Genomic DNA, 11,118 nt, shown 5'->3' with positions numbered 1-11,118 from the left:
GCAATTCTGACCCCTTATTAAATCTGTTTCTTTGGTTTAACATTGGAATAGCTTATAATATACGTAATGACCCATCTCAGGGAAGTCCCCCCCTCCCCATCCTTGGTTGTTAAACTAAAATAAAATAACTTCTTTCAGCTCATAGGGAATATCCTTGCCCAGCCCACCTGTGAAAGAAGGGCTGCAGGAAAGAAGAAATTGTAACACATAATCTCTGAAACCAGGAGATAGTTGCAATAAATTCTCCTGACTGAAACCAGAAGACATTTACAACAACCTATGACTTACATTGACTTACCCATGACTTACTTATGATGGAAATTGTCTGTTCTACAGAGTTGTCATTTCTTGCACTAACCAATGTGTGGCCGAGCCTCTGATAATGCATAGTTCCATAAGAGAGCCATGATTGTAATCATATAACTCTGGATTAGGAAGGAAGCAACTAGAGGGAATATTTTTCTGGACCATAAGAGACTAGTAAGAAATGTGGTCCAGAGACATTTGATAAGACTGCTGATAAAGCCCAGCCCAGTAATAGCACACTGAGTGGCCTACCAATGAAATCTTCATCAGACCTGGGGATGAGCAATCTTAGCACCATGGGATGAAATGCCCCCCAAACCATGGTCAAGTTTATGACACCAAAGGGGTGCTGCCAACTAAAAATTGGCAATTTCCATCTACTTCTATGAGGAGTAGGTCAATAGACACTGTGGCCACTGACTTTAACACACTCCAAAGGGAACTCAGTATGGACATAAGGAATGAGGCCCTCTGTGCTCTGGGAAAAAACAACATAACAAGCCTTCAGATAGATATTTTCAGAAGATTTTATGAGCCCAAATTTTGCGTTTTTTCATATCTAGGAAAGCATTAAAATTGTTAGTGGTGACTTCTGCCTTGGCCACTGAGGAAAGAAATGAGTTTGAAATTAAAAATGGAGTGGCCATGTCAGACACAGAGGTCACACATTCTCAAAGCAGTGTCTGCTGATGAAACTGAGCAGGACTCTGTAAGTAGCTCTATCAAATTCATGATTAACCTCTTTATCTGAATGTCTATTCCCTTTCTTGCCCAACATTTGTTCTCCTCAAGATTGAAGCATACCAACGGTGGGAGGCAGGGGGAATTGCAACCCAGAAGGACCCGATCTTGGGGCAGGCCCATATCCTCTGATTTAGCTCCTCCCTGAAGTATAATATGTAACTTGTTGGAGGTTTAGAGAAACATCATGACCTGACCACTGTGGACTGCCTCAAGAACAAAGGATCTCTGGACCAATAAGTTTGCAACAACCAATCATGCCCTTCCATTGCTTTGCCTTTAAAAATGCTTTGCAGTTTTGATTCAGAGGGTTTGGGATGTTTGGAGGCATGAGCCACTCATCTTCTTGCATGACCCTGAAATAAAACTTTTTCTACTCCAAACTCCAGTGTTCCAGTATGTTTGGCCTCACTATGCATTGGGCACATGGACTTGTGCTAACACAACTACCTGGGAGAGTTTAAATTGTGGACTTTACCCAGGAGAGAGTTGTTAACAGAGGTAAATTTTACCTAACTGATCCCATCCGGATAGCAGTTAGAGCTACTCTAGTATAGATTAGTTGGTAGCAGAGCATGACTAAGTTTCCTGAATTTAACTACTGAACTGTGGTCTTTGTCTTTAAAAATGCATCCTAAAATATTGAGGAATAAGGAATCATGATATATGTGGGTTATTAGGAAATTTTTCCATGGAAAAATTCATAGTATGTGTATTCATATAAAGAAAACATTAGTGACAAGGCAAAAAGGTGTTTACAGTTTTTGAGAGTAGTTATGTTGGTGACCACAAGTTCATGTGCCAGATGCACAATGAGGCCAAACAATATCTACATGTTGGAGTTTGGAGAAGAATAAGTTTTATTGTGAGGGCAAGTAAGGAGATAAGACAGGTGGCTCATACCTCTAAAGTGCCAAACCCCTCAAAAGATTTCAGCAAAACACTTAAAAAACCCTGGTGAGGATGGGGAAAATCACAAGGTATGTAATCAGCCTATGCACAGTTCTCTGACTTGTTGATGTCGATAGAGGACAGTATCGAGGGGGTTAACATCATTAATCCTTAGCTGCCAGTAGGTCTAGGAGCTCATTATCCTCAAGTAGTTAATTTCTTCCATTTTTGTGGTGCTTTTAGCATCTGAAAAGCTCCCAAATTACTTATGAGATACTATTATCTGGCTACCTCAGAGAAGAGCTAAAGCCAGTGTATATGGGGAAAGGGCTTGCTCTGGGAAGGGCCTGCAGTAGGGTCTTGCTCAGTTTCAGATAAGGGTTTCATCACTTTTTGTCACTAGTGGTACAGTTTTTCTGGAAGTTTGAAGTGGTTTCATATGGTAAAATTTAAAACTAATGCAATAAAGTATAAATTAATGAAGATAAGTCCATGGAAAGTTGACCAAAGATGACATGTATGAATGTATATATAAGTATGAATGTGTATGTTTGTATGTATATATGTATGTATTTGTGTGTAAAAAATCAAAATTGGATAGAAGCAATTTACAGGACCATATGCAGAGTATGGCCACACATACTGGATAATGTCCATAGAAACTCTTCATAATGGTACCTCTAGGGGACGCTTTTTTTTTTTTCTTTTTTAGTGGGGTCCTGTTTTTATTTTGTTACATCAAAATCACATTTAAAAATCTTTAAGAATCAGAGTTCCTGTTGTGGCTCAGTGGTTAATGAATCTGACTAGGAACCATGAAGTTGGGGGTTCGATCCTTGGCCTTGCTCAGTGGGTTAAGGATCTGGCATTGCTGTGAGCTGTGGTGTAGGTTGCAGATGCGGCTCAGATCCCACATTGCTGTGGCTCTGGCATAGGCTGGCAGCTACAGCTCCGATTAGACCCCTAGCCTGGGAACCTCCATATGCCACAGGAGCAGCTCTAGAAAATGCAAAAAGACAAAATAAATAAATAAATAAATAAAAAGTAAAAAGTGAAAAAGAAAACAAACAAAAAAAAACCCTTTAAGAATGAAAAAATAAAATTAAAAATTAAAAAACATATATGTGATGTAATATTTGGAATGTGAAAAATGTCTTTATGATTCAGGGGTTTACTTAACTAGAAGTTTACACTATCTAAAACAAACACAATCCATACTTTAAAATATTCTTTATTGTTTGATTTCGGTTAATGTCACACTCCCCAAGTACTCTAGTCATCTGTCATGAGGCTTCTGAAGATCTGTTCTAAGTGGAAAAGTACTGTAAGCACCACAGGTATAAAAAGTAATCAGTTTTGGAGATCCCATTGTGGCTCAGTGCATTAAGAAAACCAATATAGTCTCAGTGAGAGTGTGAGCTTGATCCCTGGCCTCAATCAGTGGGTTAAGGATCTGGCATTTCCACAAGCTATGGCTTAGGCTGCAGATGTGGTTCTGATTTGGGCACTGGCGAGGGAGCTTCAAAATGCTACAAGTGTGGCCATAAAAAGAAAAAAAAATTAATAAATTCTGAAACAGGAGGAAGGAGGGCAGGGCACGACTTTTAAAAGCATGACACATCTTTGGCATATAGGACAAAAACTGGGTAGAACAAGTTAGGTCAGTGATGGCTGTTGACTTGACTTCCAGTAAACCGTGAGGCTTGCTTCCTGTAAGCCTTCTTCATTGTAAACATAACAGCATGCTAAATGACATGCCACAGGCACCATGACAGTTCTAAGACCAACTACGAGAGGGTAAAAACTGGATGATGGCCCAGTTCCTGGAAATCCCAAGCCCTTCCATGACATAGTTGGAACAATCCTCCCACTCATTAGCCTACAAAGTTAGCCAGCCCATAAAAACCCACCACCCCGTGTTTCAGGGCCTCTCTCCTTCTGAGATGGACCACACGCTGTCTGTGGAGCATGTATCTCCCAGGGCCACCATCTCACTTTTTGAGATAGACAACATTCTTTCTTTGGAAAGTTGATGTCCCAGGCTCTCAGCTTCTCTGATGGCCCACACTTTGTCTATCTCTCTCAGTTAAACCGCTTCATACCTATCATTTTTCTTCTGTTCAAGTTCCTTCTGCACTGAGACATAAATAATTGGAACTTCAGTAAGTCCTGAGAGCCGGTGTGTGATGCTCATTAGGAAAGAATTGGTGCAAATCCCAGTCAGAGTCTTGTCTAGGTTCAAGCCCCAAAATAAATTGTGTGGTTTTAATTCTATATTAAGAAAGGCAATTTTATAGCCCAGTAAATTGCTTCTAAATAAAAGAAGTTGATGTACTCTTTTTCATATAATACAAGAGATGGGGTGCAGGGCATGCTGCCTAAAAATACACTACCTTGGTATGTGGCTTATGCCAAGCCCCAAACAAGCAAGGCCCAGAAGACTCAGGAAGAACCTTTGAACTCCATTGCTGCCTGAAAGGATTAAGAAAGGAGGGCCATTCTAGGAAGGAGCTATCTTCATAGATAACTAACACTGGAGTGTGAATTAGGTATAGCAGATGGGGGGGTGAGGGGAGGAGGGGGCAGTAAGACCCCTTTCAGCAAAGTCTTCTCTATGTCCTGTTGTCTTGGGATAGCGATAAACACTTGTTAACCAAACATTAATTCTTTTCATCTTCTTGAGAACTGAACTTATTTTTCTATGGAGCCCCACACACCTATCTCCTTCTTACTCCAGAATGACATGATACTTCACTTTGCCTTCACTGTCTTTGGTATTCTTCATGCCTTTGTGAATCCCCCATGTGTACAAAATAACTTTGATCTTCTCCTGTTGAACCTCCTTATGTGATTTTAAATGACACCCAAAATAACAAAAGAGAAAGAGGTGGAGAATATTTCTCTCACCACACAAACTTATTTAAGAAAAGCATTATCTCCTTTTGATGCACATAATGGCTAAGAGGCAAAGATACTTTTTCTCTGAATCGCCATTATTCATTTGCCAAAAAAATTTAAATTAAAATTGGATTGACTTACTTGTAAAAGTTTTTAACTAACGTCAAAGCCTTGAACTTTTAAATTGTAAAAAAAAATTATGTCCTGAATTATTAAAGAAAAGAATGACCGGAAAAAGACAGCAAAGTTTAGTTGCATTTTGAATGAAAGTCTAAATGTCAGTAAGCATTCTTTTCCTCATTCTCTTATGCAGAAACTGTGAACTGGAGGTTAGCACTTGCCATCTGCCCCTACAGGGACTGAATCATGAGTCTGCTGCAGCTGATGACCCTCAACATCCCTGAAAGGAGCTCTGGGTGGAGATAAGGAGTGAAGCACTCTGTGCTCTGGAAAGACTTGTAGAACAGGTCTTCCCGATAGTCAGATACTTTCAGAAGAAGATTTTATGAGCCCAATTCTTACATCCCCTCTTATCTAGAAAAGCACTGAAATCTTTCACAGCAATGTCTGTCCTTGTGACTAGCAGTAACCTTCATGAGTCTAGCAGCAACCTTCTGTAAGAATGTGTGCTTGTGATTCTCCCTTTCATCAAAGTTGCACAAACATGCTGACATTTTCCCCTGTCTCTTTGGGGTGGTATTTCACAGCTATCTGAAATGCTGCCTCCTGGTCTATAATCCTCATTTTGCCCCAAGTAAAACTTAAGTCTCAGCTTTTAGGTTATATATATATATATATAGTTTTTTAAGTCAACAATTATGGTGACCATGTAAAAGGGACCATAGGGCAGACTTTTCTCCTTCACCTGAACTCTACAAGATCTGGAGCCTTGATACCAGCAAAGGCTCTTGTGCCCTTCTGCCCCCTCGGGGTGTCCAGATGAGTTTGGGTGAAACTCTCCCAGTTTTCAGATCTCTAGGATTGGTGATGAGCCTGTGTTTTATTTGGTGGTGTGTAATAGGTACCCAGCCCTCACTTGAGAGGTACTGGGGGTGGGTAGGAGCACTGGTTGAATGATATCAGGGAATAATTCTTCAGTGACAGGTACTGAGGGGGGCTTGGATGAAATGTGCCAAGTTTTGTTCAGTTGAAAGGGACTGAGTGGTCTGGGCTGATTGGTCTTTTAAGAGGCTGACCTGAAGCTTTTCCTCAATTTGGCTGCCTTAATACGATTTGCTGGGATAAAGGTGAAGGTATTGCAAGAGAGACTTTTCTCAAAAAAAAGAAAGAAAGAAACTCCCAATCTGTTATGGCTTCCTCAAGTGACTGAGAAATTTACAAAAGTGGTGGAATCTGAGTCCTCATGCCCTGCAGTGAGTTTCCACAGTGAAACCCACTTGTTAATTAGAACCTGCTCAACCAGGGATGTGAATAAAGGACTGGCCATTCCATGACACATAATAGAGGGCTGAAGGAACACTGGGTAAAACCTAGAGGAGTTAAGCTCTCAAGCCGCACCTTGGTCCAATACACAATGTCATTAGTAAACTTTATTCCTATCTATTTCAGCTTTAAAATGGGAAACAGAGTCTCTCAAACAGAGAAATAAGATGTGTCAGAAAGTCGGCCTCCAACTAGCACCTCATCCAGATTTACGTATGCACAGGATTTATACTTGCAAGTATCTACCTAATTGAGTATGAAAGGAAAAGAAAATTGCCCAACATTATCCCCCCAAATAGTCAAAATTGGCTCTTTTATTGCACATGCAGTTATTAGAGAAAGCTAGCTAGAAGGAAAAAAAAAAATCATTTTCAGAATTCTAACCCTGGGGGAACTAGTCCTACCAGGAGAATTTGCTTTCTCTCCCTGGGCTCTCAGGAACCCTTAGATCATCTCTAACTCCTGAGACTAAAGGAAAAAAAGGCGGGGGGGGGGGCAGTGAAATATTTTCAAAACGTATACCAACTGCTATTTACAAAGTAGTGAATTTTATATTGTGATATCTGACTCATGACTAAACTTAGAAAATGAGTCTATGAGATCTCAGGTTGTGTCTGTCTAGATGTTAGTGTGTGCATTATATATGTCTTAACTTTTAGACAGTATTGTCAAAATTGTTTTGTAAATGAGCTTTACTTAATTGGCTTAATGGAAAATAAGTGTTTATATAACTTCTCAAAAATACAGAAGATAACTGGCCAGAAATAATTTTAAGTTCTTGTGAACCAGGAAATATTCAGTAGTAAATGAGTATCTGGAAATAAATTTTATTAATGTGACTAATGTAGACATATCTTTAGGGTCATTGACATTAAGCAAAATACTTCTATTGTACCTAAGCTTAGTAGAAGTTAAATAAGCTCTTGTTATATATGCTGTAAATTTTTCAACAAGAAAAACTACTTGGTATGCTAAAGTTTTTCTAAGTAAATTAAATGTAAATGAGGTAAGAAATTTTGGGTGAACTCTTCAGGAATAACTGGTTTAGGAACATCTGCTTTAAAATAATCTCTCCAGGTACTTGGTAATGGGAAAATTTAGAGTTGTGCTAATGTTAAATTAAGTTAAGGCAAAACTTAGAGTCTTGGCTAAGGAATTTCCCAATCCAGGACAGGACCACTTCGGATCTGCTTAGGAATTTGAGTTAAGCATCTGGACCTAAGAACCAGCGTTTTCAGGTCTATATCAATCCACACAGCTATTAGTTTCTGAGGGCAAAGCAAGGAAATAGATAGAGAAGGAAGAGTGGAAATGCCCCTTGAAGAGCTCTGACTCACACAGTCCACAGGCTTGCAATGAATGTAAGGTGTTAGCTCAGAAATTACTCACATTTATCCCAGAGCTTTTTCAAAACAAAACAAAACACAAACACAAACAGACAAACAAACGAACAACATGGACTGGACAAAGACTCAACAGGACCAGCAAAGACTGGATGAGTCAATCCTCTGCTAATATGAAAGTTTGAAAAAACTTTTAAACAGCATTCTAGCTTGACACCAAAATCATTCTCTACCTATCAGCTTGACTCTTTGCTCAATCTGCCTTTTGCAAAGGCTTAGATGAGGATTTGGCTACTCTAGTAAAAAGACACAGTCCAGATTGGTCCCCCTTTCATGCAAAGGCCCTTTTTACATTGGCTGATCAAGTTTTTTTTTTTTAATGGTTCAAACCATTAAAAAAAGAGGGAATAGGATAGCTACAAAAATTATGAAACTTCAGCTGTGCCAACTAAGTACCCAAGCCTAGTCAAAGTTTGACCGACCCTGAATTATGTCCAACCAGAAGAGAAAGGCAAAGGTGGCTTTTATGGTAAGAAAACAGGGCATTGAAAATGAACTGCAGGGAGTTCCTGTTGTGGCCCAGCCAGTTACAAAACCACCTAGTATCCATGAGGATGTGGGTTCTGTACTGGCCTCACTCAGTTGCTTCAGGATCCTGCATTGCTGTGAGCTGTGGTATAGGTTGCAGACACAGCTCTGTTTCAACCCCTAGCCTGGGGACTTACATATGCATAGCCGTAAAATTAAAAAAACAACAAAAGAAAACAAAACAGAACTGAAAGTGAAGAAGGGGAAACCAAGAAGGAAAAGTGGGTTTTATTTTGTTTTGTCCTTTTGAGGGAATGGCAAAAGAGAAAAAAAATAGCTTTATTGCTTTGGCAGCCACAGGAGGCCACAAAACAGAGAAAGAAGCAGTCTGTCATCATTTGCTTTCTTCTCTGGTGTTCTTCTGGCAGTAACATCAGCTCTCTGTTCTCCACAGCCCTCTCCCCGTCCCCAGCCCAATAAGGCATGCAGGCTTGGGTAAAAGGCCAAGCAGGGTTATGTCATGTATCAGATTTGTTTGCAAGTGGTGGGGTTGCAAATGCCCATTTCCTAAGTGTGACATCTATGGCAAGCATGTCCACTAGGGTGTCAACCATCTAAAGTTTGTTAAAAACCTTCAATCTGTTGCTGAGGAGTGAGTTGAATGTCCCTTGTGTGGCTCTGAGTGCCCTGAATTGTTACTGTGTTGGTGAAGATGCTAAGTACAAATTATTTGAAGTTATCCTCATTGACCCATTCCATAAAGCTATCAGAAGTAATTCTGACACTCAGAGGATCACCAAAGCAGTCCACAAGTACAGTGAGATGTGAGGGCTTACTGCTGTAGGCAGAAAGAGCCATGGCCTTAGGAAGGGCCACAAGTTCCGTCACACTATTGGTTGTTCTTGCTGTGGGGCTTGGAGAAGGCACAACACTCTTCAGCTCCACCCATTACTGCTAATATAAGTAATGGTAAAATTCTCACCTAATGAGCAATTTAGGACATTAAAAAAAAGTGCTCCTGTTCTCCTGATTTGTAGAGACCTATTGGAAGCTTATGAAGCCCACATTTCCTTCACTCTTAAAGGATAAATATTCCTAGACTTAAAGGATCAGACTTCTTTCATCATATAATATTTGTGACCCATTATGACAAAAAGAGAAATTACTAGGTTTAGCACCTGATGAATTATAGGCACTACTGACATTGGAAGGATATATTCTGCATCACCCATTAAATCAGTGTAGATAAGAATAAGCCCCTGCCCAATATCCATCAATAACTACTACATCAGGAGGCCACAGAAGAAAGGAAACCTTTAATATAACCTTACGCTGAGAAAGGGCTTATGGTGCCTTGTAACCAGCTTTTGCAACACTCCCATTCTGCCTATTAAAAAAACCCAATTGCAAGGGTTGGAGAATGGTACAGGACTTGAGATCTCTCAATGCTATTATTATCCCTTGTCAGTCCATAGTGCCAACCCCCCATACATTATTATCCTATATCCCTAAAACCAGTGACTTCTTTTTGATGATAGATCTCTGTAGTGCATTTTTAAGTATGCTGTGCATCCTGATGATCAGTATCTTTTTGCCTTCATTTGGAATGAATGGCAATTTACATGGACTCTAATGCCACAGGGCTACACTGAAAACTCCACCCACTTCTCCCAGATATTAAAAGCTGGTCGAAAGAAAGAAAGAAAGAAAGAGAGAGAGAGAGAGAGAGAGACAGAAAGAAAGAAAGAAAGAAAGAAAGAAAGAAAGAAAGAAAGAAAGAAAGAAAGAGAAAAAGAAAGAGAGAGAAAAAGAAAGAGAGAGAAAAAGAAGGAAAGAAAGAAGGAAAGAAAGAGAGAGAAAAAGAAAGAGAGAGAAAAAGAGAGAGAAAGAAAGAAAGAAAGAGAAAGAAAGAAAGAAAGAAAGAAAAAGAAAGAGAGAAAGAGAAAGAAAGAAAGAAAGAAAGAAAGAAAAAGAAAGAAAGAGAAAGAAAGAAAGAAAGAAAAAGAAAGAAAGAAAGAAAGAAAAAAGAAAGAAAGAAAGAAAGAAAGAAGGAAGGAAGGAAGGAAGGAAGGAAGGAAGGAAGGAAGGAAGGAAGGAAGGAAGGAAGGAAGGAAGGAAGGAGGAAAAGAAGGAAGAAAGGAGGAAAGAAGAAAAAAAAGAAAGGGAGTTCCCATGGCACAGCAGAAATGAATCTGACTAGGAAGCATGAGGTTGTGGGTTCCATCCCTGGCCTTGCTCAGTGGGTTAAGCATCTGGCATTGCCATGAGGTATGGTGTAGGTCTCAGACATGGCTGGGATCTGGCTACGACCATGGCATAGGCTGGCAGCTGTAGCTGCAGACCCCCTAGCCTGGGAACCTCCGTATGCTGTGGGTGCAGCCCTAAAAATCAAAACAAAACAAAAAGCTGATCTGGATGATCAAGATTTTCCTCTCGGGTCAGTTTTGATACAATATATAGATGATTTGCTGCTGTGTGCAAATTCTTTGATGAACACCCAGTAGGACACCCTGTATTTACTTTAGAAGTTAGCCTTAAATGGACATCAAGTGTCTAAAGGGAAAGTACAACATTGTAAGACTGCTGTGAAATATTTAGGAGATAGGATATCTAAAAAAGGACTTTTAATTGATCTTGCAGTGTGGCAGGCATTTAGTCTTCCCTATCCAAAGACAAAGAGGCAATTAAGGGGATTTTTAGACCTTTCAGGTGACTACAGGAACTGGATTCCAAATTGTTCTCTTAGTATCTCAGCCAGTGTGTAATAAGACCAACCTGACCCTCTTTGCTGGACCACGGAAAGACGTTCTGAAGCCATGGAGACATTTTAAACACAAACCCTTCTGGCAAAGGTCCCAGCCTGCCCATGGGGCATCCTCCTCTTTGTTCATGACAGGGGGCTGCACAAGGAGGACTAACCCAGCAACATGGTGACCACCACATGTGATCTACAACACGGTGACTACAG

The 11,118-nt window shown here is 40.1% G+C and overlaps 1 pseudogene; it reads left to right on the top strand.

Annotated features, from left to right (window-relative positions):
- Nucleotides 2,011–9,113, top strand: LOC100625992 (annotated as a pseudogene).

This window comes from Sus scrofa, chromosome Y (genome assembly GCF_000003025.6).
Source record: "Sus scrofa isolate TJ Tabasco breed Duroc chromosome Y, Sscrofa11.1, whole genome shotgun sequence".
Classification (NCBI taxonomy): Eukaryota; Metazoa; Chordata; class Mammalia; order Artiodactyla; family Suidae; genus Sus; species Sus scrofa.
Note: the sequence above shows the minus strand (reverse complement) of the source record. Positions and strands in the feature narration are given on the sequence as shown.